Genomic DNA, 22,843 nt, shown 5'->3' with positions numbered 1-22,843 from the left:
GCCAATAAAACTTTATTTATAGGAAGAGGTAGCAGCTGGATTTGGCCTGTGGGACATAGTTTGCTGACTCCTGTTCTGGAAAAAAAAATGTTTTCTAGTTTTCATCCTTAGCTTTCATGATGCTTGTTTGGACTTAAGAAAGTGGAGTTACTTCCCAAGGAAAACTTCCTCGGAGGAGCTCCTTCTATTGCAGCCTCATAAAGGTTAATGATTGATAATGACCTAGCTTGTTTCTGTATATTTATCCAAGTATCCTGGGGAAAGGAGGTGCCACCCCTCCACAAGCTTGCCGGTCAGTCAGCGTTCATTCATTCGGCTGGCATTTACTGAGCACCAGTTAAGTGCCACCGTGCCAGGGTCACCGAAGGCAACAGCCAAGCCTGGCATTGCCTGCTGCAGCCAGTAGGCGTGACTTCTTCATCCTTCATGTTTGCAGCAATGCTGCACCTTGGCTGTGCTTTGGATCACTCGGGAGGCTGTGAGAACCCTGAAACCTACCCACTCCCCACCCCCACCCCCGACCCCCATTTTGAGTTAATTGGTCTGGAGTCAGGCTTGGCCACTGAAGGGTTTAAAATCTCTCCAGGTGATTCCAGTATGCAGCCAAGCTGGCGAACCCTTGGCTCCGAGTCAAGTAGGAGACAGGGTCACTTCGTCACTTTCAGTGCATGAACCAGCTTGGTAGAGACAGTTGAATCAGAGGAGGTAAAGCTGACCCTTCCCCGGACATGGGAGAAGCCGGGCCTTGTGCTAGAGGCATCCTTCCACGACGGAGGTTCTCAAAGCGTGGCCTCTGAGCCGTTGCATCGGCCTCACCTGGAGCTTGATGGACACACGGATCCACAGCCTGCACTCCCCTCCCCCCGCCCCAGGCTCCAGGTCTGAGCCCCGTGCACTGGCTTGAACAAGCCCTTGGGGCGGTGCAGGTGCCAAAGCAGCGTGGCGCCACGGCACTGTCGTGTGGACGAAGCCCTGCGCGGGTTCCACAAGCGATGGCTTTCCTAGTTCTTCTCTCTCAGAGGCTCCTTGCCTAGGCTTCCTTGTAGTCCTTTTGTTTGTTTTTCTCAATTTAGCTTTATTTTTTTTTTATTGAAGTATAGTCAGTTTACAACTTTGTGTCAATTTCTGGTGTGCAGCATGGTAATTCAGTTATACGTACATATGTATATATTCCTCTTCAGATTCTTTTTCATTACAGGCTGTTATAAGATACTGAATATACTTCCCTGTGCTGGAAGTAGGACCTTGGTGTTTTATCTATTTTATATCCCTGCAGTCTTTATTACAGAAAACCAGAGCAAGAGTTTCCACGGCCCACTCCCAACACTGGGAATTCCGCAGAGAAGACTGTTACCGACTGTTACGCTTACATGTTCGGAGATTTCTGTGTGTGAACCGAATTAGAAGTCTGATCACATCAGGGCTGCTGGATCATGATTTAAACAGTTATAAAGCAGGTTTATTTCAGGTCCAGAATAAATCTGCCATTCCATTTTTTTCTGTTAAAGAAAAGTGGAGTTAAGCTTACAAAACAGAAGACTTAGAAATTCTGCACTTGTTCACAATGTAGTTTAAGGAATTCTCACCTGTACTCAAAGAGTACAATAATTCTTACGAAAAGAAGTGTGGGGTTATTATATACTGATTTAATCTAACGGCTTGCAGGCTCATACAAATCTCGGGACCCATCCAAAAAGTCTTAAAATGTCGTAAAACAAAATTCGACGTAACCAGCGTATTATCATTAGGGGACGTTCTCGTTTCCAGAAACGTTGCACTGAGGTGGCCCTTCCATGTCACCTTCCTCAGCGGACGGGGCCTGTCTGCGTCTCACTGAGGGAATTAGGACAAGGCTGAACTGGGGACACGTCTGTCTTTCACTGTGTTTCCACTTCCTATGCCTGCGATAACAAATTACCTCGCGTTTCGGTCTAAAACGATCCAGGTTTATTATCTTACAGTTCTGGGGTCAGAAGTCTAAAACGGATCTCACCAGGCTACGATTACGGTGTGGGCAAGGCTGTGTTCCTTCTGGAGGCTTCAGAGGAGAATCCATTCCTTGCCTTTTGCACCGTCGAGAATCCCCCCATCCCCCACATTCTTTGGCTTGTGACCTCTTCTGTCTTCAGAGCCGCAGTCATGTCACTCTGATCTCTGCCCCGTCAGCATAGTCGCATCTCTTCTGATTCCTCTTCCTCTAATAAGGACCCTTGTGTGCCACCGTCGCACCCCCCCACCCCAATAATCTATGATCATCTCCCGTCTCAAGTTCTGCAAAGTCCCTTTTTCATGTAAGTGCTACTCGGGCCCTGGGATTAGGCTGTGAACACCGTTGGGACCCACACATTGCTGAACGCTTTCTCTGTAACCCGAAGCAACTCCCTCCCCACCTTTTCTCTTCTCAAGCCTTGGAGTTATGCAAAATCTATAAGACAAGGCAGAGCTACCAAGAACGCCACCAGCCCTAAGTCCATTGGTGTGCGAGGCTCAGAGTTAATGAGATGAAGCTCGGGCCCTAGGACTTGGGGAGCTTTCTGGAGTTACGTGATTTAGACAGAACACGAATCAATCTGATCTCTCCTGTACCAGATGCAGGGACTGTGAGTGAGTTTCCCCTCCAGCGTGGGTCACCTGCAGCCCTGCTCTCAGTCCTCCCATCCCGGTCCCTTCGGGACTGACTTTCAGCAGCAGTGGCCTTTTTGCCTGAGAAATCTGTATCCATAGGGCACCCAGCACAACCCTGTTTGCAAATAAATGAGCTCAGAAGTAAAGGTACCACCTTGCTGGGCCTGGCCCAGTGATGACCGGCTTCTGCAGGTGCACTGGCTGATTCATAACTAGATCTTTGTTCCTGCTCCCATGGTCAGGCATGGATCTGACAGCTAAGAATCTGACAGCTCAGAGCCATCAGGGGTCCTTGGCCTCCCATCTAGCCTGCGTGGCCCTTTAGCTTTTAATTGGCTGGTTGGGTCCTGACTATAATCTGACATATCTGCTTCCCTTGAGTACAGTTTGGCCGCCACCCAGGACAGATCTGAGGGTCTGTCTGGTTTTCGAGGGCAAAATGAGTCAGGATTCAGGGCTTCATTGCCCAGCAGAGGCCACTGGGGAGCTCTGGTGAGAGACCACTGGGCCTCACCACTCAGGAAACCTACTTTGATGCCCTGAGGGCAGATTTTCTAGAGAGCTTTGATTCTAAGTGGGCCCCCCAAAGTGTCTCACATCAGAACCTTTTGACTGGATCACTTCAAGAATGATCCGCTTGCCCACTTGGACCATGAAGGTGTATAGACGCATCTTTGGGTGGATCAAGTTATGTGCACCTAACTCCACCAACCCACAACTGGTACACCAGGTTCTGTGGCCTCCACTTTTTAGTGGTTCCAGTTCACCTGCCTCCCTCCCTCCCTGCTTAGATTACCCTAACCCAGCCATTGTCATCTCTGGCATCAGACCTCCCATGGCTGCCTTTTCCCATTCTTGCGCTGCCTACAGTCCATTCCCACGCCACAGCCGTGGTGAGGTTTGTATGACACCAATCAGATGGAATCGCTGTTAAGTAAAACCCACCAGTGGTGCCAGTTAAATTCAGGACTCTCTACTGTGGCCTATGAGGTGTCCCCTGATCTGTGCCCCACTCCCTCCCCTGCCTTATCTCCTGCCCCACTCCTCTCCCCCTGCAGACCCAGCCACACTGACCTAAGGCTTCCATGCCATTCTCGCCTCATAGTCTTTGCACCGGCTGCTCCCTCTGCCTGAAAGCTTTTTTCCTGATTTCTGAGTGGACAGCTCCTGCGACTCGTGAGGTCTCAGCTCAGTTTCACTCCTCCGAGAGGGGCCTTCCAAGCGTCCGCCCTTGTTAATGCTACTCTCTAGCCCGACTCTGTTTTCGTTTTTCCTGACATCTCCTAGCACGTACTATGAGTGGAAGTGATTTATTTGTGTACTTGAGTAGCATCTGTCTCACTGCACTGGAGTGGAGGCTCATGAAACGGGGCCTGGGTCTGTTTCTGTTCATTGCTCTCTCCACCTCCTAGAATAGAACCTGACACACCAGAGATACTCATGGCCGGAATTAATGAATAAACAAGCAGAAATTAAATGGAGAGGTTTCCCTTTTATCTTCTTTACTTCACTGGGTCTTGGCACAAAATCAAAAAAATCTAAATTACAGAAGTGAGTAGAATAACTTTCAGGGCATCTTTGGAGGTTGTTCTCCACTTTGGGCTGAGTATTTTTCGCAGGGCAGGCAGGAGCCCGGCAAGCCTCTGCAGATGGCCGCGCTGGCTGTCTCGAGATCTGAGGGAGTCGCCTGGGAGCTCCCTGCCCACACGGATCTCGCTGGCACTTGGGCTTAGATGGAAGGCGTGCTTTTGATGATGCTACTCAAAGTCTACATTATTGCTCAGTGAGCAAATGAGAATTGAGAGACTGTCGTTCGTTCTTAGGATAATGGGGTCAGTCTCTGAAAGTTCATTTGGCATTAAGGCTAGGCAGATCACTTTCCTCCGAGCCGCAGATAATTCAACTTGTTGGAGAAATTATGCATTAAAATTCTCATTAAAAGCACATACACCCGCAGTGGAGGAACTGATGGGCACTTGCTGAGCCGTGGAAAGCGCCTTTGCAGCTCCAGGAGAGGTGCCGATTTGAATGCAGCCCTGGGGACGGCAGGACCCGGTGGGGCTGCGGGTGGAGACGGTGGCAGGAACAAGGGGCATCTGGAGGAACGCGGAGGCTGGTGAATTCTTCCATTTGGCAAACACGTCCAGAGTGCAGGGGTGTCACGCTAGGTGCGGGGAGTTGGAGATGATTTAAAGTACGCTCTGTGCCTCCACGAAGTTCATGGTCTGGTAGTGGGAAAGACTAGTGAGTCAGTTCTCATACGGGAGTCCTGTGAGCCAGGCCAAGGTCCCAGTGCATTTGGGGTCTTGGAGAAGAGCGAGGAAGGGGATGCAGAGCTGCTTTCTGCAGAGGGGAAATACTCTAAAGGCCAGCAGGAGTTCTGGCAATAAACCTTACATGAGGGAGCAGGTGGGGAAGCGGGCAGCTCAGGGGACGTCCTTCCCGTCCGTGTGCCTGTTTCTTCTGTGCAGCTTGTGTTCGCTTCTTATGGCTGCCTGAACAAATAGCACAGAGCTTAGTGGCTTTAAAAAACACACATTTATTGTCTTACAGTTCAGTAGGTCAGAAGTCTCACACAGGTCTCACTGGGCTAAAGTCAAGGTGTCAGCGGGCTAGTTCCTTCTGGAGGCTCTAGGAAAGAGTCTGTTTCCTGGCCTTTTCCAACTTCTGGAGGCTTCCTGTATTCCTTGGCTTGTGGCTCCGTCCTCTGTCTTCAGTGCTGCATCTCTTGGACCACTTCTGCATAGTCACAACTGCTGACCACAGCAGGGAAAGGCTCTCTGCTTTTGAGATTAGATGTGGCCCAGCTAGATAACCCAAGATAATCTCCATCTCTCAAGGCCCCTAATCCCCTCTGCAAAATCCCTTTTGCCACGTAAGGTATATATTCACAGGTCCTGGAGATGAAGGTGTGAACATCTTCTGGGGAGGTATGATTCTGCCTACCTCACACCTCTTTCCTTGCCTGGAGTAGATTACTATTACTACTACCTCACTTCACAGATGGGGAAACGGAGACACCAGGAGGTGAAGGGACGTGTCCAAGGTCATCTCGCTCAGCGGTGTCAAGGCTGATGTATAGGTCCAGGCAGATGGTCTGCAGAGCCCTAAGCCTTCACGCTCTCACACACAAATCTGCTACAGAGGACCCTAGAGGACGAGTGAATGTCCATTATCAAGCCATTGCTCAGTTGGTAGGCATTTATATTGATTCTATAAGTCAATTTCTCAACCTCGTTGGTGCAGAAGTCAGGGAGCCGGTGAGGCCAGGGCCCGTGGTTGCCTCCTCCTTCTGCTGAACCACCCACCTCTCACACTCCACCTGCTCTCACGTGGGGGCCATTTTCAGAGCTGAGAGCCGCTGCCTTCGTAGTCGATCCACAGGCTTGTAAGCTTTCCTGGTGAACCTGAGTGTTTGGAGAGGTGGTCATTCACTGGTATGTTTGTGCATGTATTCATTTAGCAGGACTTCGCCGACCCTTGAGAGTAAAGAAGAAAAGAAAAGGAAAAGAAAAGGTTCCTACTACTTCACTAGCTGTGTGGCCTCTGGCAAGTTACTTGGCCTCTCTGTTCCAGTTTCCCCTTCTGTGTACCAGGGATAGTCCCAGCGCTTCCCTCCTGGTGGTGGTATGAGGGTTTAAAGTGGGAACATTGGTAAAGTGCTCACAACAGCGCCTGCACGTGGTGAGTGCTGCGTCCGGGTTGTTAAAGGGGCGTGCGGGCCGCTGGTGAGATGGAGCAGGCTGACACATAAGTGCAGCCTTACTGCAGAGGACAAGCCTGACGTAAGTACCAAGTCCAGCACCCGCCAACCCTGTATTTCTGTGTGCAGTAATGCCAGCTATCATGTTCTAGGCTTGTCATGTGTATATCATGTATATGTCATGTATATGGAGGCTCTGTATTCATTTTTTATCATGCAGTTCTTATCAAGCCCCATAGAAAATGTCCCATAGATGAGGAAACCGGGCTCAGAGGCTGTGAGCCTCCCCACAAGGTCCCGTGGCTCCTATCAGGAATTGACTCAGACTCATGCTGATGGCACTGTGCCTTCCAGTCAAGAACCCCATAAACTCCCACCCAGATCTGGGAGCTGGCACTGCAGAAAGTCGCGTGTTGACACAGGCTTCTTCGTGGAAATAAATGCATGATCTCGGGGGATTCTGCCAGAAATACCCTCATGTGGAAGAGGATCCAGAAGGCAATGCAAATACCACCACCCAATTGGGACGGAGACACAGGGAGCTCACACACCATCCCCTGCAGCTGAAGGTTTTCCAGAGAGAAATTTGGGAGCGAGAAGCTCCAGCTGAATGAAGCTATAAACTCAAGCTTGTTCCTCATTTGACACTCTGCCAACCACCGTGTAAATAGTCCCGGGACTTAATGTATTAAACAACAAGAAGAAAGAAATTGGGCTTATTACACATCACACATTTGTGCTTCTCCTTAATACAGTAAAAGCCTCTTAAGATATTTTCCAGGAGAGCAGTTGCTGAAGACGTCTTGCCAGAAAAATTGTCTCGAGAGAGACATTGATGAGCTTCAGACCTGAAATTTGCATATGCATACATATGCAGATATGTGTGTGTGTTTAGTAGGTGGGGGTTCTTGGGAGGACTTTTCGAGAATATCAAATTGAAATCCAATGTAAAAATCAAGGTCATTTTATAAACAAATAATTCAGAGCCAGCAACCAGAAGCGTATCTGCTGCTCTGTTCCCAACCTGCATGTTTTCCATGTGTAGCACGTGGAGAGTTTGAGTCCAAGAGAATCATCTTGGTGGTCTCAGATCACAGACTTTGCAGGTCCCACCTCCTCCAGGAAGCCTTCCCTGAACTCAAGAGTGTCAGCCATCCTTCCTCTGTGTTCCTTCCTCATGCTCCCTCTGGGCTGCCTGATGCACAGTCCTTCCCTCCCCCTCCCTCCGCCCAGTTATCCCATGAAATTAGAGAGAAGAATTAGAACAGCTTGCTGAGTCTTTGTCTTCTCAGCATCTCACATAGTGCCTGGCACGTAGTAGGTGCTTAGTTAAACATATTTGATGAATAAATGAATTCAAGCTACATAGAAATCTGTGGGTGAACTCGATCTATTTCTAGTAGTTTGTATGGCTTTCAGTTCCCTTTCTCCTTGGGTCCCTGCACTATTGTAACTTACAGGTCTTTGATCCTTGTGCATAGAAATATCTCAGGCCTTACCTGCTTGCTGAATGTAGACCCAAGAATGAGAACATTTGCAGGAGGGTCTGCAAAGACTTTGCATCAGCCTTGCCTGGTGACACAACTGGAATCTGGCCCCTCCAGTTCACCGGTGAGAAGTGGCCAACTCCCCGTCTTCACTCATCTCAGATCCAGCCTCTGATACAGCAGTGCTGAACCCATTGGTTTGGAAATTGACATGAATTATAAAACACTTGACTGTCTGCTGAGCATTAAGTGTTGCCCCAAATATTTTCTGGGGCTGTTAAATTACTTGTATGTCATTATTTAATCACTCCTTCTGGTTCTGAATGCCTTCTGAATATACGTAACCCACGTTATGTCTGCTTTTCCCCCTCACATTTTTGGACACCTGATTAAAATCACAACCTGGAAGAGCACTTCTCAGCTTTTATTCATTTCTCCACTAAGTGAGAATAATTGCTACCTTCCCTTTCAGAACTTCCATTAACATTTGAGAACTGTGTGTTACCATCTTGGCTCATCTTTAGTGAGCTAGGGAGGAAAAAGCATCTTTAGTTTCCTAGGTTGCCACCATTTTAGCTCTTTCCCCATTACCCGGCCTCTGGGGTGAGACTCCCCCATGGATGGAGGAAGCCATCTCCTTCCCCTTGACCTTCTCTGCAGCTCCATGGGCCTTATGCACTTTTAGAAGCCATGCAATTTGGCTTCTGAATTAACAGAGGCCAAGAGGTGAGCATGTGGGCTGTGGCGTCTCACTGGCCACAGTTCAGACCCCGTCTCTGGCACACACCAGCAGCGTGACGTCAGGCAAGTCTGTGATTCAGTTGTCTCAGCCATCACGTGGGGCGAGGGCACTGACATCACAGGCTCTTGTGAGGATCCAGGGAGACGCTGCAAGTTACCTGGTAGCACAGCCTCAAATGCTAGCAGAAAATAGTGGGTTTACAGACAAGCCTTGCTTGTTTGATTGCTGTTCTTTTGTCATTTGTGATCACTCGGTCACGTGCATGCTGGGTTCTTTCTCCCCTTCTCTTGCCTTCTTCTCCCTCGCCGTATCTCTCATTTTTATGGTGGTAGGCCTTTTTTTTTTTTTTAACTTTTATTGTCATTTTTTAAAATACCTCTAATCTTAGGTGTATAGCTTGATGGATTTTCACAAAACAAACACACCTATGTAAACAGAAGAAATAGACCATGAGCAGAACTCCCAGCCTCCTCTTACCGTTCTCTCCCCACGGGGTGGCCACTCTCCTAATTTCTAGGACAGTAGCTTCATTTTGCCTGTTTTGGGACTTGACATCAGTGGGATCATAGAGTCTATTCTCCTTTGTGTCTGGCTTCTCCCTCTCACCGTCGCATCTGTAAGCTTCATCCATGTTCTTGCAGATGGCAGTCAATGCTATGTAGTATTCCATTGTATGACTTTCTCACATTTTATGAATTCCATTGAGAATATTTCATTGTATGAATATATCACAATATTTTTTATCCTTGACTGCTGACGGATGTTTGAGTGGCTTCCAGTCCGGCTCAGTTATTACACCAAGTGCTGTAATTAACATTCTTGTGCGTAGATGTCTTTTGATGGATATAAACCCTGCTATCTGTGGGTTTATACTTAAGAACTGAACTGCTGGGTCACAGAGTGGGCATATGTTCCACTTTAGCAGATACTGCCAGGAAGGTGTAGCTCAGTGGTAGAGCACATACTTAGCATGCACAAGGCCCTGGGTTCAATCTCCAGTATCTCCATTTAATAAATAAGTAAGTAAATCAATCAATCAATCAGATACTGCCAAAGAGTTTCCCAGGGTGCTTACGCAGTGATATGTGGCTATACAGTGATGATCTCTTAAAGGAAGAGAAAAAATATATAGATATAATATAACAAATGCTCACAATTCCCACCACCTAAAATTAACAGCTGTTCACATTTTGTCATATTGGCTTTCAAGCTTTTAAAAATTCATTACAAAATATTTTAAATGTGCCCTAGAATACAGAGAAAGATGTAATGAATACACATGTATCATCATCCAGATTTAATACATGTTAATGTTTAGAAATGAAACATTTCAAATATAGCTGAGTCGTCCGTACCCCACCTCCCATTGGGAACCACTCCATGGAATGGTTGTGTGTCTTTCCTGTCTGTGGTTTTATACTTTTATTACATATGCTTAGGAGAGGGTATCCTTTTTATTACTTCACATAAAATGATATCAGTCTTATTATATCTTTTTACACTTTGTATTTTTCACCAATATTACCTTTTTGAATATTTATACATTTGGATGCATGGCCTTCTAATCATTAACTATAACTGCTGTATTTACTGATATTCTGTTGTGTGGATATTCAACGTTGTACGTATTTATTCTCCCTTTGATGGGCATTTAGGTTGTTTACAATTTTCCTTACCCAAACAGTTTTGCAGTGAGCATCCTTACATATCTCCTGCCACACATGCTTTAGACTCATAGGAGATGTACCTGTGAGTAAAGTCACTGGCTCGTAGGGCATGCTTGTCTTCAACTCCCCCTAGCTATTGCAAATCGCTCTCCAAGGTGGTGGCACCAAGTGTTCCTTCCCAACCAAGTGGATGAGAATTCCCATTGTTCTCAACAACCCTTGGCATCGTAAGACAGATCATTTATTTATGTTTGCCAGCATGACGGGAACAATATGGTATCTCATTGAGGTTTTCATCTGTTGGCCTGATTACTGATAAGGCTGATGATGTGTTCATGATTTTTGACCCTTCATATCTTCTCTTCCCTCTCTTGCCTGTTTGTATCCTTCAGTCATTTTTCCACTGGGGTTCTTGTCTTGTTGGTTTCTCTGATCCTTTTATGTTTTCTGGATGCCATCCTTGGTGCATTCCTTTTAAAAGGTATCACTCTTGTCTTCTCCTCCAAGAAACCTCTCTTGCTCCCCTCACAGTGGAGCCTACCACCTCTTCTTCCTCCCTGTTTCCCATGTGCTTGGCACCCATTTCCTTCACAGCCTCTATAATGCCTTAGTGCAGGCACTTGTTTACGCAGCTACTCTCCTCAGTGCTCTGATTTTCCAGAGGAGTGATAACTTCTTATCAGACTCTACACAGCAAGACACTGGCATGAAGCTCAGTACCAGTAGAGGCTGGATCAGTGGGTTTTGCACAAAGGAACACTAGGCCCCAGGTTATGTTCCTTAATGTGCACCCAGAGCCACCCCCCACCACAGTCCCTCTCCCTGAGATGGGGTCCAGAAAGCTTTGAGTGTCCTAGAAGTGGTGGGGCATGGTTTCCTTTGCTTCTTTGGGGAGCTGGTCTTCTCTACCGGTTCCCAATTACACTAAGCTTTGCCACCTCCTTGGAACTTTCTTGTCATTTCTTTCTCAGTTCTTCTGCCTTCTGAGGGAAAGTGAAGTTCTTTTTGTAATGAGTTTAGAAGCTTTTTTTAGTTAAGTGCCTGATCCCCATAAGCCCATGAAAATGGAACTGTTTTGTATCATAAAGGAGCCTTTGATGTTGGCTTTTAGCTCTCCCTCGTGAACTGGGCAGCCTTATTCCTAGCAGCAGGAAGTAAACAAGCCCTTCTTCACATCCGCAGGGCCATCTTACTAAGAATAGCAGCTATTCATTGAGTGCTAACCACATCCAGACCTAGTGCCAAGGACTTGGCCTGCACACTCTCTTTTAATCCTCTCAGCATCCTGGTGGCCAAGGAATTGTTATCCCTGCCCCACCTCATGCCACTGTGCATGTATCCCTCTTAGATCTTGAACCGTGGAGCTCTTTCAGGCCTCAGGGCCTTTGCACATATAGCTCCTTCTAAAACACTCCATCCCTCACTCTTCCTGTGACTGGTCTTTCTCATCTGTCAGGTCTCAGTTTAAATTCTACCTTCTCGCGGAAACCTCTCCTAACTACCCAGTATAAATTATCTCTCTCCATTAGGGGATTTTTCAGTCCCATGTTTTTTTTTTTTTCCTTTGTAACATTAGCACATTTTGTAACTATAGTTATTTGTTTAAATGTGTGTGTATACATGCATGTGTTTTGGGGGAGGAAACCATTTAAGGATTTAATGGAAGAATTATAGGATCTCATTTTTATTTTGGAGACATTGCTACAATGTGGAGGATAGCTCGGTGGGGTAAGCAGGGAGACACCTTCCAGAGCATGGGCAGAATGTCTGCTCCTGGTACCAATGAGGTTTGGATTAGTACAGAGCCGTTGAGGACTGAGAGGGTCATTAACAGACCTGGAGAGGTGGGGTGAGACCTGCAGAGATGGAGCCTTAGGAAAGACAGACACACATAGGTGACTGTACTCTTTGATGTGATGGTCCTGTATCGTGCCCTGGACAAACCCCAGCCCAGAAATTGTCAGCTGATGCCCGAGACGTAGTATTTAATGATGATGATGGTGATGAGGTTCACAATGACAACAAAATAAGAAACCCATGTTCAAAGAACATGGGCTCCCCAGCAAGGGGAAGCTGGTCTCCTGATCTTGGATTTTCTTGTGGTGATGGTTGGCCGGAGCTAAATGGAGGCACTTAGGTGGGTTTGTGCTCCCAGGTCGCCAGTTTGCCCTGCTTCTCTCACTTCCTGGTCCCTGAAGGCTTTTGAATTTGTCATCCTTGGGAATTCAGGGCAGATTCCTTGGAGGGGGTGATTTTTCATCTCAGCTTTGAAGAATTAAGTGAGAGGAAAGGGATGGGCCCTCAGTCAAGGAAAAGCATCAGGAAAGGTACAGGAGCATGAAAAATTAGCGTTACAGGCATGTGTTGGATTCTCTATGTCCCAGTGCTCTAGCCCCTCACCTGGACAGTGTAGGGTTCCAGTAATGACTTTGGCTTTGGATGAAGTCCAAGTGAGCAAGAAGCATGGTAATAATAGGACCGTGGGCCATGTGCTTTCTCATCACCTTGGACCTGCCCCTTCCTGTCATCTCTGGAATCTCTGGCTTCAGAGAACTGAAAAACAAGCGCTCCAGGGAGTAGAGCAGAGTGGAATCAGCTGGGATCCTGAGGAGTCTAAGAGTTCTTATCAGAAAGGCCCTCAAAGTAAAACAAAATAAATAGAAATCTTCATTAATTTCAAGATAAACATTACTTCATTCTTTCATTTTACAAATCTTTATTGGGTATCTGTGGTACACCAAGTCTTATGGCTACTGGGGTGAATGAGCTGTGTTTCTTGCCCTGAGGGAGCTCACAGTTTCACAGGGCAATTGGTAGATCACCCCTCAGTAAATGTTATGGGGGAAGTTAAATTAGGGTTTTGTGGGAACACAGGGAAGAGTATGTCATCTATGATGTTTTTCACTGCAAGTGGCAAAACCCCAAATCAAACTCTTTTTAATTTAAAAAGAGATTGTATTGGCTTATGTAACTGAGAAGTTGAGGGCTAACTTCATGAATGGCTGGATCCAGGAGCTCAGTGACATCATCAGAGGTCAGTATTTTGGCCAGTTTTTTTCTCCTTTGCTCACTCACTCTCTTGCTTTTTGTCTGTGTGCCTATCTACTTTTCTCTCCACCTTCTTTTTTTCTGATTTGGCTGCATTCTCAGACAGGCTCCCTTCTTATGACCACACACCTCTAGGCTTTCACCATATCACCTTAGTAGCTCAAGCAGATCAAGTAAACCTCTTTCTCAGTGTTCCAGTTTTAGCATTGATGCTTATTGGCCCAGTTTGAGTCCCATGTCTTTACCAGGATCAATAATAATACCTGTGATTGGGCAAGTCACGTGCTCAGCCTTGAGTCCAGGGGTGGTATCAATCCCATCACAACCCCAAGATCGGAGGGTAGGGAAAGATTGATTCCCCTGGGGAAGAATATAACACTGTCACCAGGAGCAAAGGGCATGAGTAGTGTGTAGGCAAAACAGCAAGGGGGACCAGCCTGGGGAGAAGGGAAAGAGATCAGAGAAGCGTCTGAACAGAGGTGAGAGCTGAATCGAACCTTGGAGGATGAGCAGGATCCAGCTGTTGAGTGAGATGGGGAATTCCAGGCAAAGGAAGCAGTACTTTGGAAGGCAGAGTTCTTGGAGCATCTCGACTCCTCAGGCTTCTGGGGAAGTAGTGTGGAGGATGAATAGCAGGAGATACTGGCTGAGAGAAATGCCTAGAGGACTACAGACTTACTGAGAGGAGCATCATGCATTCACTCATTCATTCAACAAATCTTTCTTGAGTACCTACTATGTGCCAGCCACTGAGACTAAAGAGATAAGGGCCCCACTTGCGCAGGGCTTACAGTTTGGGGGGAGAGGAGGGTTAGGAGGGAGGACAGATGATGGACACTTAAACAAACATATAGATAATTTCTGATGATCTCTGAATAATATAAACTAGGTAAAAGATTTAATGTTAGAACTGTCCTGGAAAGGTTACCCAGGTCGTAGGAGAGGTGTTAAGTTATAAACTGAGCAATATAGAGTTTCTTACACCAGCAAACTAAACTAAACTAAAATAAAAATTTTTGCCCACTACTGCCAACCGAAGTAAAATTGCTCAGTTCTCTCTGAAAGACAAGGGTAAAAATAGAGAGGTGGTAGGTTTTCAGCTAGCAATGGACTGTCATTTGGGCTTGACCTTCTGCTGTTTAATGTTCCAGGTGGCTTCGTGTGCTGGGTAATGGATCTGTAGTTCATTTTGGACAGGTGCATAAATCTTTGGGGGCAGCTAGAAAAATGAGCCAGCCAGGCAGACCTGGCATTCTGCTTAATCCTCATTTCTGCCTTTTATCCTCTCCCCTCTCCCTCTGCTCATTCCTCTCTTATGGTGGGAAATCCCCGCAGAAAGCACAGACAAGTTTTGCACAGGCATTCCTCAAACTAAAGCAATAAATAAGGAATGATTTTGCTATCTGAAGCCTTTCCTTAGTAATATCATTAGTGTTCAGGGAGATCTGGAGAATTGTAAATCATGTCTGTCACCATTGCTTTGGGAACTGTTGCAGAAGCCTCAAATGCATTGATTTTGGAAATAATTGGGCATAACTGTTTTCCATTTTCCACTGGGTTAGGCATCACTGCAGTGTGCTGATAATGCTGGTAACCAAGCAGGGCAAAAAATAGCTCCATCTTTTCCAGATTCTCAAAGTGGTAAGTTATCGCTTCCCAGGGATCCCCTAAGTCTGTGTTTAGTCTACATTGCGTGGCGCTGGTCAGCACCACGGACAGTTCCACCTCTGCTGTCATTTGCCTTCCCCTTTCCTACCCTGGACGTGTGTGTACCCAAATCTCGGATGTAAACAGATTCAGATGCTCAGCCCACACTTCAGACCGACTGAATTACAATCTCTAAGGGTGAAGACGTAGAATATTTATATTTGAAAAATCCTTGGAAAATACTGACACAGTTGGTCTGCAGACTTTGGTCAAGTGGTGGTGGGGGCCACTGACCAGAGATCCAGGCAGAGAAAAATAACTTGCTTGAGGCAACACGGTGAGGTATTCAGAGAGCCAGGACTGGAACTTCTGATGAGTCAACTTCTCCTTTATGGCCCCAGCAGGCTCCCTTACTCTCAGCCTTGTACTTTTGTGCCAGGGTTTCCAGCCAAACTCTGGCTTGAGACTAATGATATCAAATAGGACCTCAAAGGATGGTTTAAAATTCTATCTCATATCTATTCTTTTCTAAAGATCTTGACACTTAAAGTGTGTTTTTTGTATCCTCAATATTGCCTCACCTGGGAGCACATTAGAAATGTGGAAACTCAGCCCCACGCTACCCCCTCAGTCCAGTTGAATCAGAATCTGCATGTGTAACGGGCTCGCCAGGTGAGTCTGTACCCGTGAATGTTCAAGCAGCGATGTTTCAGGGTTTGTGTTGTTCACTGTCTGACTTGGATCCTTCCAGCAGGGCTCTTCCCCATCCCTTCCTGCTCCCATGCAGGAGGAAGATGGCTGCTCAAGTTGTCAGATGGTCAGGCTCTGAGCCACACCTGTCAGTGGGCAGAGTCACTGTGCCTAAAACTGGTACATCAGGATGTGCCTGTGTCCAGTCTCGACCTTCCAGATTGAAACAGCAAGCTCCCTAGAAGCAGGCTGGCTCAGTCCCTCACTGCTTTTCCTTCTTCCCATGAATATGGTACTCATTCGTAGTCATTAAGCAGTTGTGTTTAAGTTGGTAGGAAAAGAGAGATGTGGTCCCTTCCCTGTGAAACTTTTAGTCTAGCCGAGACAAACATTAAGTAAATCTATAAATAAAGATACTTTTAAGTGAGCTTTTATGTAGGAACAGCACAGAGAGGAGGATCTGGTTTAGTCAGGGGGTAGAGGTAAGGGCATTTAAACTGAAACACGGGGGCTGTATAGCAGTTAAGTAGGGAACGGCTCGGAAAGCATGTTCCAGGCAGAGGCAGCGACAAACACAGGCATACAGGCAGCTCTACACTGGATATTGGGTCAGAGTCTCTTCCCTTCTTGGCTCATGGGGCTTTTCCTCTCTTCGGAATGGAGAGATGCTAGTTCTTGGTGAAAATTTAGGGTCTGTGTTGTCTCCAGGCTCAGGACTGCCTCTGACCTAAGCTTAAGAATGTTCCATCTAGACATGTAAGGTCTGGAACCAAGGCCTCCAGCTCAAAATCAAGTCTGACTCAATTTTTCTTTGCCTCCTTTGGGCATTTATCTCCCTTGGGACCTTGAGGTGGTGGGAGTGAGAGGTGGTAGAGAAGAGCATGAGTTTGGGGGTCCCCTGAGTTTGAACTTGAGCCTGAACCCTGATGCCAGCGTGTATCGGCACATCACCTCACTGTGCCTTGGCATCCTTGGGTATCGGAACCTCCCTTCTGAAGGTGCTGCAAGGATTAAGTGAGCTAATAGAAACAGGTTTAGAGCACGCCTGACCCATGGTGAGGGCTCGGAAGTCACCAGTGGTGGTTGGTACGTGGTCATCTCCTGGGTCTCCTGGTCACACTGCCCTTGTGATGCCATCCCCCTGCTTCCCTCCCCACAGTGGACAGGGCACCATTTCCAGCCCCATTTTACAGATGAGGAAACTGGCTCAGAGTGGCCTGCTCAGGGGCTCAGCCTGATCTAGCCCAGGAGTTTTTGGCCTAGGGTCTGAGGATAAAATCCAGGTGATCAGTGAACAAGGATCACATTTTTATTTTTCTCTAGTATGTAACTGACACGTGAACTTAGGCCACAACCCATAACACTAGTTGTGGTACCTGTGACTTTGTTCCCTGTAGAAATCACTCGTGTGTATTTTCATATCACATGACAGTGGCTGCCGGTGGCTCACGTATCCTAAATCTCACCCCTACTTTGAAAGTAGTGATTAGACCTGCCACTTGATCTTGTTACTAATGCCCCAGCAAGGACACACTTGCTTGGCTTTATCATAATTGTGATAGCTGTGCTTAAAATTTAAGTGCTTTTCTTTCCAATCCTATGTATCTTGTTTCATGAGTTTAAAAACACAGTTCTGACAAGGGGATGGTGGGCTTCACCAAGGCCCCACAGAGAACCCTTCCAGTGCCCCTCCCTCACATTCCCAGGGTCTCTCTCCACCACAGCCTGTCTCTCCCTGCCTGGCGGAGGGCCACCACCCACCTCTGCTGTTTCCGGCTGCCTTAGTCTTTCCAGGCTCTTCTCCCTACTCCTTCCCCACCAGTTCCTTTTTTGTGAAGCAGGTGCTGGATAAATAATTAATAGGGTTGGAAAACTTGTTGGAACTAGTACAGCTCATGTTTATTTTTAAGCAGCTGAGTTGCAGAGCTCTGCTCCAGGTGCAATCCAGGTGGGGAAAACGTCTTTGGCTAAAAAGAGGTCTGTGAGATTGATGGAGAGGGTTTTTGGATAAACCTGTGCAGTGGAAGAGCTGGGGGGCTGGAGGGCACAGTGGGGCTTCAGGATGGGAAGCCAAGGGAAGGAGGGACCTGTGACTTGAGCAGTGAGTGGACGATGCCAAGGAAGAACAACAATTTCAATGAGAAACTGAACAAAAATCCTTCCAGATTGTCCAAGGCATGAGAGGAATTTGATTTACGTGATTGAAAAGAGCAGGAGTGAATTACAGCTTCAGACCCAGCTGGTCCCAGGCTCATGGGATCCCATCAGAACCTGATCTCTCCCTCCTGCTATCCTTCCTTCCTTCTCTCCTTTGCATCCTTTGTGCTGGCTTCATTCTCAGTCAGGCTTTCTCCAAGACAGCGCCTCTGGCAGGTCCAGGTTTATATCATCCTGACAGCAACCCTTGAAGAAAGAGCTGCTTTTCCCAGTAGTTCCAGCAAAAATTCTGAAATTAGATTTCATTAGTCTGCCTGAGTCATGTGTGTCGTCTTTAAAAAAAAAAAAAAGCTCTAATCAACTTTTTAATCTACAGACTTGCCTATTCTTGAAATTTTATATAAATGGAATCATAAACTACGTAGTCTTTTGTGACCTCACAAAAGTGTGTTTTCAGGGTTCATCTGCGTTGTAGTATATAAGCTCTTCATTTCTTTTTATTGCCAAATCCTGTTCCATTGTACGGATAGACCACTTTTGTTTATCCATGATGCAGCAGCTAATAGACATTTGGGTTTCCGCTTTTCGGCTCTTATAAATAATTCTGCTGTGGGCCTTCATGTGTAAGTGTTTGTGTGGGCCTATGTTTTCCATTTCTCTTTCATTCTTGTTTCATTTCATTCCACTGAGGGGTGGAATTGCTGGGTCACATGGTGACTCTGTTTCACATTTTGAAGAACTGTTTTCCAAAGGGGCCGCACCATTTTATATTCCCCTGAGCAATGGATGAAGGTTCTAATTTCTCCACATTCTTACCAACACTTAGTATTAGCTGCCTTTTTTTTTTTTTTTTTTGTCTCCACCCTAGTGGGCTGTGAAGTGGTATCACATTGTGTGGTCAAATTGTGTTTCCCTAATGACTAATGGTGTTGAGCCATTAGTCACGTCCTTTTCTTCTCTGTGTATCTTCTTTGGAGAAATATCTACTCAGATCCTTTGCATTATAAAATTGGGTTATTTGTCTTATTTATGTGTTTCAGACGTGAGTCCCTTATCAGGTGTATGATTTACAAACGTCTTCTTTCATTCTGAGTTGTCTTTTACTTCCTTGATGATGTTCTTCGCAGAACAAAAGTTCCTAAAATTGATAAAATTCAGGCAGTTATTTTTCTTTTGTTTTTTATGCTTTTTTAAAACATTTTTTATTGATTTATAATCATTTTACAATGTTGCGTCAAATTCCAGCATAGAGCACAATTTTTCAGTTCTACATGAACATATATATATTCATTGTCGCATTTTTTTTCTCTGTGAGCTACCATAAGATCTTGTATGTATTTCCCTGTGCTATACAGTATAGTCTTGTTTATCTAGTCTACAATTTTGTACTGTAGCTTTTGTAGTAAGTTTCAGAATTGGGATGTGAGTCCTCCAGCTTTATTCTTCTTTATTTCAAGATAGTTTGGTTCTTCTGGGTCCTCTAAATTCCTGTATGAATTTTAGGATAAGCTTGTCAATTCTGTAAAAAAAAAAAAAAGAAAAAAGGCAACTGGGATTTTGATAAGGGATTACATTGAATCTGTAGATCCATTTGAGGGCTAGTGTTGTCTTTGTAATATTTTCCCTTTTATGAACATGGGATGTTTTTCATTTATTTAAGTCTTCTTTAATTTCTTTTAACAGTGTTTTGTAGTTTTTGGTACAAGTGTTGTACTTCTTTTGTTTCTGTGCTCATTCTTGAGCCAGTCTCTGTGGCCGGGGGGAACGTTCCTGGAGCTGGACCTGACTCGTGTGCCTGCTTCTGCAGCTGGAGGGATGAGGGCAGCCTTTCCCCAACTACGTGAACTGGAAAAGAAGAACAGGAGGTCTTTGAAAGGATTATTATAGTCCTCTTAACAGAGACATGGAGGGGATGGTTGCTGGGCAGGCGAAAGCAAGAAGGAAGACTTGCCTATTATGAATTCTTACAATCACAGCTTCAGTAAAGGCATCTTAAAGGGATATAGAGGCAGTGGAGCCGGGATTTTAAAGGCTCCTGTCCACTTGATTACCCTACAAAAGAAGAGATGAAAAGAAACACTGAGATCGCCAGCATCTTAGAGTACAGAAGTGATATTTTGGAATCTTATGTTCATCAAAGGCCTACGACATCAAGGCTTCATCAGGGGCTTAAGACAGGGTAGGTTGTAAGAACCTTAACTCTGTTCAGCAAATTGTAGTAATGAAGACTTAGCTGGAGAGGTGCGATCTCCTGCCTGGAAAACTTACGCTAACCACACCTCCCTCCCAACCACCCCACTAAACTCAGCCAAAACCTGCTCGTTCCTCCCGCCCCTCTTCCTCGGGCTTGTCAACACAACACGCGCATCTTCCTTCTAAGCATCACTCATTTTTGTGTTCATTTGTCTGATTAGAGAGTGAAGACCACATCTCGGCTGCTTATCAGCCAGTGGGGACAATTATACTGAACCCGTAGGTGATCGTGAGAATTGAATAGCCCAACAGAGAAGATAAAAACAGTAACACAGGCTGAGTGCTTGCTTTGTGCCAGGCACCGAGTCTACTGCCACCCTCCCTCTTTCTGAGATTATGAAACGGAAGGAACTTTCCCAAGGCCACATCTAGTAAGCAGTAGAGCCAGGCTTCGATCCCAGGTGGTCTGACCCCCACCCCCAACTGATTCTTCACCAGCACAGGGCCTGGCCCAGAGCCAGCTCTCAACACGTGTAAGCTGTTGTGTGTGGTCAGAGAAGGAGACTCGTTACTGCTGTGCGGAGCTGTTGGTCCTGTGCGCTGGTCCTGTTGTCCCAGGTCTGGGCAGTCGGGGACCAGTGTAGAATGGAGTCCTCTAGCTCATCCCTGTCTCCACACATATTAGTTGGGGTAGAGCTAGCTGTTGCCATGGATTTCAACCCCAGACTCCCAGTTAGTTCCTTGCTAACATTATTGTCTGATGTTTGTGGTCAGAAGTGCCCACCACGCAAGATGTGAGGATTAAACCAGATAATACATGAAAACTGTTTAGCATTCAGCCTGGCACTAAGTGAGCTGTCAGTGAATGGCAGCTGTTGTGGGCACCAGCGTCACCGTCTGCAGTACTTTGCTTTTTAATTTTGTTTTTATTGACATGTAGTTGTTTTACAATGTTAGTTTCAGGTGGACAGCAAAGCGATTCAGTTATACGTATACATGCCTGTATTCATTTTTTTAGATTCTTTCCCATTATGTGTTATTACAAGAAATTGAATATAGTTCCTTGTGCGTACAGTGCGTCCTTGTTGTTTATCTGTTTCACGTATAGTAGTGTGTGTCTGTTAATCCCAAACTCCTAATTCATCTCTCCCCCTCCCATCCGCAGTACTTTAAACAGGCAAAGGGGGAGCTGCTTGTTGAATTAGAGCCTCCCCTTATCTCCCAGATGCAGCCCCCACTTCTGGGGAACCCTGCAGGGACCTCCTTTGAAGACCCCTGAGCTCCGTAAGATCAGAAGTCCCTTTGGTTCTTGGGGACTCCGAGTCTAGGAGCCTGGAGTAGGTCTCGGCTGCCAGCTGGGTCGGTGCTTCCGAGGCCCCACCTGTGCAGCAGGGTTGGCAGTAGGTGTTCTGCCGTCAGCAGGTCGTCTGAGGCTGGAGGCGAGAAGGGTGGAGCACATATGGAAGGAGCATTGAAGAGAAACAGGAAGAGGGGGAAGCAGTGGCCCCCAGGTCACCACAGCACCCCCTGCAGAGAGATGCGGGAGACAGACCAGCCCTGACTGCCCCCGCTGGTAGGGATCACTTCTGTTCATCGCCCGTCGGGTTGGCCAGAACTAGTCCTGTGACCCCGCCTCACTGCAGAGGTTACTGAGAAATGGAACAGAGTGGATAGACATGTGTGAACACCAGCTTTCTGTGCTGCAGTCCAAGCCACCACTGGATCCCAGCGCCTGGCACGTCATGTTGGTTGAATAAATGCGTGATGACAGCACCCACTCTCACTTACCGGTAAAGAAGCTGAGACCCCGAGTCGGGTCGTGTCTTATCTATAGCTAGAGTGGTTCCTTATCTGACTGACTTTATTTTTACTTTGCTTCTGAGAGGAAAACTCGAGACCTTGTCCGGGTAAATCAAGTTCCCAAGTAAAAGTTTAAAATAATCCCTTTATCCTTCCTACTTCATCTTATCCATTTTATGATCTAATAAGAAATATATATTTGCTCCTTGTCCTTGGTTCCTGGCAGAGAGCTCGTAAAACCCTTGTAATCTCCTGAGTGACAGGGGTGATAGCATCTTTTGTCCTAATATTTGGTCTCAGTCCTGTGACACGAGCTTCTAAGACCCTTAGAAATTCTGGAGTGGAAAGAGTGGCTTTCTGTATGCTAATGAAAAGGCGGGAGTCTCTAGATAGCTTCAGGGTGGGGGCTGGTCCCCAGAAAGACCAAGGCATGATTAGAAGGTTGGAACCTTTAGCTGCACCACCTGACCTCTGGAGATTGAGTTCTCACCAATGGCCAATCACTTACTCAGTCACTGCTGTATAACGGAATCTCCACAAAAATCCTAAACCATGAGGTTTGGAGAGCTGCTGAGTTGGTGAACACATTGAGGTGCTGGTAGGGTGGTGCACCCGGAGAGGACATAGACGCTCCGTGCCCTCCCCCAAATGCCTTGCCCTATGCATCTACTCCATTTGGCTGTTCCTGAGTTGCAGCCTTTATAATAAACTGGTAATAGTAAGTAGGATGTTTTCCTGAGTTCTGTGAGTTGTTCTGGGAAATTAGTGAACCTGACAAGGGGGGGCGTGGGGACGACTTATTTATAGCCAGTTGGTCAGATGCCCAGGTGGCTCAGACTTGCGCTTGGCATCTGAAGGGAGGGCAGTCTCGTGGGACTTGAGCCCTTAATCGGTGAGGTCTGATGCTAACTTCAGGTAGTTAGTGTCAGAATTGAGATGAATCGTGGGACACCCAGTTTGTGTCCAGAAAATTTGAGAATTGGTAGTTGGTGTGGAAAAAACTCCACACCTTTGGTGTCAGAAGTACGGTAGATAAAAACAGTTCAAGTTGGCATTAAACTCAGATGGCCTGAGAGGTCGGGCC

At 46.4% G+C, this 22,843-nt stretch overlaps 1 protein-coding gene across 1 annotated transcript in view; it reads left to right on the top strand.

Annotated features, from left to right (window-relative positions):
* SNX29 (sorting nexin 29) overlaps window positions 1-22,843 on the top strand; it is a 478,692-nt gene that overhangs the window by 399,676 nt on the left and 56,173 nt on the right. The gene's annotated exons all lie outside the window — the stretch shown is intronic.

Source organism: Vicugna pacos, chromosome 18 (genome assembly GCF_048564905.1).
Source record: "Vicugna pacos chromosome 18, VicPac4, whole genome shotgun sequence".
NCBI classification, from domain to species: Eukaryota; Metazoa; Chordata; class Mammalia; order Artiodactyla; family Camelidae; genus Vicugna; species Vicugna pacos.
This window is presented reverse-complemented; position numbering and strand designations above follow the sequence as displayed.